General features: G+C 38.5%; 1 pseudogene; it reads left to right on the top strand.

Annotated features, from left to right (window-relative positions):
- Positions 1–4365: 4365 nt before the first annotated feature.
- Positions 4366–5645, top strand: LOC143595452 (zinc finger CCCH domain-containing protein 20 pseudogene; annotated as a pseudogene).
- Positions 5646–6266: the final 621 nt, after the last annotated feature.

The following is a 6266-nucleotide window of genomic DNA, read 5'->3' as shown; positions in this document are numbered from 1 at the left end:
TGCAAAATGATTCAAGGTTCAAAAAACTTAGCACAAATTATTAAGCATAGAGTATAACCCATGAAAGCATCAAGTTGGATTGGAACACCAAACTACGAACGAGAAACTGTTGTCATGAACCGACCAAGGTTGTAGGTAAGTAATTGTTTATACTAACAAAATATATTTAATAAAGAAAACAAGAATATAAGTGTATAAGAACCGAGCATAATGAAAACAGAAAAGTAGAACCAATGAGTCTTCAATTTGCAACATCTTCAAACCAAAAATGGTTAGTTAATTAGTCTTTAGTGTTTCTGCTTTAATCTTCTAACACTCTGTAACAGTGGGTTAGAGGGTAAAGCATTTGTACCCCCCCGCCCTTTCTCTAAAATATGGTCATCATAACTTTTTAAATAGGCGGATGCTAAGGTTATAAGCGTCCCGTACACAATATTACAGTCGTACGTTTGTCCAAAAAATAGGTTGCATGCATACTATTTGCCATACACATCGAACTGAAAAATACGACCATATGCTTGAAACTTTGAACGCACATCATTTGTTCAATATATGACTCGAACCCTTAATCACTTGCTTTGAAACATCGTGACACACACACACACACATCTTAATAACACTAAAAATACCGATGGTCTTCTGGTCTATTGATAAGACTGAGATCCTTAAGCTTTTAGGTTCGAAACCTAATTTAACAGAATAACAAATATTCCTATAGAAGTGAGTTTTATTTTTGATGATATTACTAAGTGAGTCAAATCTCGAGCGATAAAGTTAATATGAACGGTCAAATCTCATTCACAAAGTCTCTCTCGGATACCGTGGATAACTCCAAACGTGATAAAAAATTAAAAAGAATTAACACTAAATTAGGGGTTGCGACGCAGCTTGTTGCCCGGTTACCTGTCACTTTATTGTAAATCGTTTGGATGTTTATATGGTATGATAATATGAATATTAGGGAAACAAAACAAAACAAAAACTAAATCTTTTTACACGCGTTAATTATTTGGTGGCTGCAATAAAGCCGCCATAAAAATATCCGTACGGAAGGGTTCATAATATGATTTGGTAGGAGTGGTTTGTCGTTTATGGAATAGGTCACGACAAAATGTTATCGGATAAACTCCAACAGCTACTGTGGTACGATTCAATAAGTGAATTTCTAATTAAGGTGAATCCTGTATCTTCAATTTGAGAAAATACGGTGATTACTTTTTAAAACTATTTGATTTTGTTATTTTTTTATTGAGTGGCTGGATTTTTATAACATTGTTGATTAGTCACAAGGAACAAAGAATACTAATAAAAAGAAAAAGAAAAAAGAGTTTTGCAAGCAAACACGAATAAAATATTTACTTTACAATTTATGGACCCTATTTAGTATTTACGAACACAAATAAATGATAAGGCTATAAATATGGTTTTTTGTCTCGTTAACATTCCTACACGTCAAATTGTTCTGGAACTATAAAAACCGTATAAAATATGTAAATAAATATGTTATGTATTAAACATCCCAATATACATACAAGTAACTACATTTAATAATCATTATAAACCTACTAAAACGTACTGGTAACAAACTAAATAATATTATCTAGGAATTAGCTTTAATCACGTTTACATTAAATCAAAAGTAACCTATAAATACATTAACTTGTTTGCTAATTTTCTATTATATATAATATAATATAAAACTCATAGTTGGCATACTAGATGTCAAAAGTACTAGAATTAATCACTCTAAAGAACCATAAATCTTGACAAAATTAAACCAAGTTAAAAATATGTTTCATCGTTGATCTGTTAGTTTCCTCGATTTCAACCACAACCTGGTACCTGTTGGCTTTAGTTTGCATTATTGAAAAACAAATTCCAATTTTAACATTTCATATTTTATGCATCTATCATCATTCAAGGTATTTAATTTATAGTATGTTTATTTCATAACTGTTATATTATAAAACTATAATAGATACAGCACTCGGTATCTAGGCTATGCATTACGGCTTAATAAAAAGTATATCATGATTCATGTCCTAACACGTCACTCTTATTAGGACAATGAACTTTAACCGGTTCACCCTTCAACAATGTCTTGTCGTTCAACAAAAAGAAATTCAATGAAAGAAAAAAAAATGAACGTGTGTGCGCATGTGATGGGGCAAATAGTGGACGCCACTTATCATTGTTATGATTATTTTCTGAAAAGGGGGGGGGGGGGGTATGTTACACCATAATGCATGGTTTTACAGTAATCGAGTGAGTTTTAAGAATATATATTAAACCATTCGAAGCATTGATCATTACTCATTTTCTCAAAAACCTAAAAACTAAAGGGCCTTCAAACATGAGAACTCCAAGCTTGAACTACTACTACTACTACTTATTATTATTATTATTAAACCCTTTGTACGATACGAAATTGTTTTCTTTTCTCTAAAACTTAACAGAGCTCCAATACTTGTGACTATGTGCTATATTAAAATTATAAATATGAACTGAAGTCTCAAACCATTCGCTACTAGCCTTTTCCATTAGATTATATCTAAGTTGTTACTTTATAATATTAAACACAGGAAACCATCAAATTAATGCTTTCTAATAAAGTAAACCATGGGTAAATCAATCCACCGGACCCATGAAACGACACCAAGTTGGACTAAATAAAATCCAAAACATTATATATGTACACTTATCAATCTTTTGTGTATTGAGGTGTTGTACTTAGTGTATCGTTTATGTTTTTGGTTAATATCACCCATCTTTGTACCTTAATTTCTATTAACGTTTTTATTTTTATTTTTTTTTATTATTAATACTTATACATTATCATAATTACTTTTGTCATTCTTATTTTAATCGACAATCTTTTAACGTTTTTATGGTTTTTATTTTTCAGTTTTCATTCATTACCTAAATTATAATTGCTATTTAGACCCTCGACTTTGAATTTTTCCCATTACAATTCAATGTAACTATTATTAGAAATGAGCGTGTATACTTTAACTTTTTTACATCAACATTTTATATGTCTAAGCTTCTTCAATTCTTATCTTCAATGACATAAATGAGTTAAAATCCGTATCTAGGTTAAACAAATTATTCTCTTAACAATTTTACGTCCACACTGCGCTACACGGGTTCTTAATAAATCTTAATCCTTAATCCTAGTCATTTAACAAAATCAGACTAAACTATATGAAGAAACACTAATTGACCCCGGGCAGATTACGGATAATCTGGGGGTTAAATAGATGTTTCCCACGAGGGATTATGTCCGGTAAAGATGGTTCTTCTGGTGACCTGCAAAACAGACACCGTGAGCTCGTCACTTAGAAGGGGGGGTACCTCCTTGTGACCACCCTCCGGCGTGAGAATCAGACTAGATTGCTCTTGAATATAAGTGTATATTAAGAGATTGCTAGAAAAGATAAAATGTGATAAGGTAATGTAATGTGTCCATACCATTCCAAGGTGTTGGAGTATTTATAGCCGAAGGTAGGTTTCCAAGCAGGTACAGCCGGCTGAATAGTATTCCTGTTCTGCCAACTGTGGGCTACGCATGTGCCATGCTGGTGGTTGGTGTGTAGGCAGCGGCTGATAGTGACCAGGCCGGCTGTGTACTATTCCTGTTCCACCAACTGCAGGCTATGCACGTCCTCCGACAGGTTGGTGAGTAGGCAGCGGCTGATAGTGACATACAGTACAAGAGCGTGCTGCTCGTCATACTGTTGTCAGTGAGCTGTCGTATCTTTGGTAAGATCTTTTGTCCATACCTCGTCAGGTACAGTACAAAAGATCATCCAGTATCGTACGGACTGGCTCATTTGTGCGGGAGTGTTCCCGGCTTTGTGCGGGAGTGTTCCCGGCTTGCTCACTCCTTCAGGTGACATTACTGAATTATTTAAGAGTTAAGTGCCTTGTGCGTGTAGCCTTGCTGCGCGGGTAGCCTTCCCTGATGGCTAGTATCCGTTGCTGCGGGAACAGGCGGAGTACGTCGACATTTGGGAGGCTTTTCTTGCGGGAACACCTTGCATACTGCGCGTAAGGACGTCACGTCTCTGAGCATGGTGGGTCCTGCGGATCCAGTTGGTTTCTGCGCAGACGTCTCTTCAAGGTGAGTCTTGCGGGTTCAATTGCGCAGACGTCCCTCTTTGAGGTGAGTCTTGCGGGTCCAACTGGGCTCTGCTGGGACCTACCTCTTCACTATACAACGTGCCAAAAGCGTGACAGCCAGTGACCTTATCCACTCTCCAAAGATCTTTCTTTCACTCTAACCACACTCGAAGGTTAATTCCTCACCTAACCATAGTTAACAAAGTCGGTTTATATTTGAGCCAGTATGCTCCTCCATTTCCAAACCAAACCAAACCAAACCAAAGAGAGAGAAACATAATATAACATAATAACATAACAACACGACAACAATGATGATGATCATCGGAGGATCACAATCACAAACCCTTCACACCAATCCAACGGTCCAAGTCCCTCCATGGGACGTCGATCCAACGGACCACAACATCCACTCACCACTCTTCGACGAGCTCGAAATGTCACCATACGACGACGTTTACGACGATTTTCCACTGGACACGTTTTCATGCGATCATTTCCGCATGTACGAGTTCAAAATCCGCAGATGCGCACGTGCCAGGTCACACGACTGGACCGAGTGTCCGTACGCCCACCCGGGTGAAAAAGCCCGACGCCGAGACCCGAGAGTGTTTCACTACTCCGGCAACCCCTGCCCGGAGTTTCGCAAAGGCACGTGCCACAAAGGTGACACGTGCGAGTTCGCTCACGGCGTATTCGAGTGCTGGCTACACCCCTCTCGCTATCGTACGCAGCCGTGTAAAGACGGTGTACTCTGCCGCCGTCGGATCTGCTTCTTTGCTCATACTCCTGACCAGCTCCGAGTTCAACTCAGTCAAAACGGTCTGAGTCAGAACGGACTGAGTCAACTCGACTCGTACGACGGGTCACCGAGTCGACTCGGTCATGACTTGTTCGTCGGAAAAGGCTCGCCGACGTCGACTCTGTACCCGGCGACCTCGTCGCCGCCGATGTCTCCGGTGTCTTCACTCGGTCAAAACTCGGTCAACGAGCTGACGTCATCGGTTCGCAATATGCAAATTGGTAACAGGATGTCTGGGTCTGGGTCTGGGCTTGGGTTTAGTTCGCCACGTGGTTTATCTACGCTCCGACCCGGGTTTAATAGTTTGCCTTCGACGCCTACCCGTAACCCGACCCGACCCGGTGGGAATATATTTGATATTTGGGAGCAAGGGGTGACTCGTGAGGAGCCGATAATGGAACGGGTGGAGTCCGGGAAGGAAATTAGGGCGAAGATTTACGCGAAACTGAGTCGGGAGAACTCGCTGGCGGGTCGGGTTGATTCGGGTCGGGATGATGGGTGGGTATCGGGACTCTTGAACTAATGGTTATGGGCCGAGTGGACTTGTTGGTGATGGGTTGGAATTGGAATTGGAATTTGTGTATATTTTTAATTGGATATTAGTTTGTTGATATTAAGAGAAGGAGATGAATATGTGGGATTTGGAATTGTGTACACAGGAGACAAGGAAAGCTAATTTCTATGTAATTGGAATTTTTTTAAAGATTTTTGGTTTATTGAACTTATGAATGAATATTGTGTCTTTTTAGGACTTGTGAAATGAAATTTTATATTTACTTAATGTGAAATAAGTTTATATATTTGATGAAAGATATACAAAATGATTGTAGGTGTCAAGAGGTCAAAATGGGGGATGAGATATGGGCATTGCTGGAACTTATGTTCATAGTAATAGAGTAAAATGGAATAAAGTGGGAGATGTCTAAAGTTAAAGTTGTCGCTAAGGCATAGATGATTGAAAAACCCTAGCATAAGGAGAACCCGATACTTAAAACCTTGTTTGGTTAGAGAATTTAAGTATCTGGTTCGGCTAGAGAAGGGTTGTGTTAACCGGGAGTTTCAGGTTATGTAGGAATCTTGGTTTATGATAGTGTACGAATGGGACAAGAATAAATCGAGGAAAACGGACCACACACGATCATATAATTGGAATGGGACAAGGAACCCCCGGCTTATCAAATCAAGGATGAACATATGGATAGGGCTGAAATAATTAAATCTAATCTAGACGATCCACACTTAGGTATATAAAACAAAGAGCAGGGTTAATAGTTATATACCAGTCTTCGTCTTACGTATCAGAAGTTAAACTAAAACATATAGTGTTGATGTTAGATTTAGT

This window comes from Bidens hawaiensis, unplaced genomic scaffold, assembly GCF_021521415.1.
Source record: "Bidens hawaiensis isolate Kalapana, Puna unplaced genomic scaffold, B.hawaiensis_p1.1 tig00045217_1, whole genome shotgun sequence".
Classification (NCBI taxonomy): domain Eukaryota; kingdom Viridiplantae; phylum Streptophyta; class Magnoliopsida; order Asterales; family Asteraceae; genus Bidens; species Bidens hawaiensis.
Note: the sequence above shows the minus strand (reverse complement) of the source record. Positions and strands in the feature narration are given on the sequence as shown.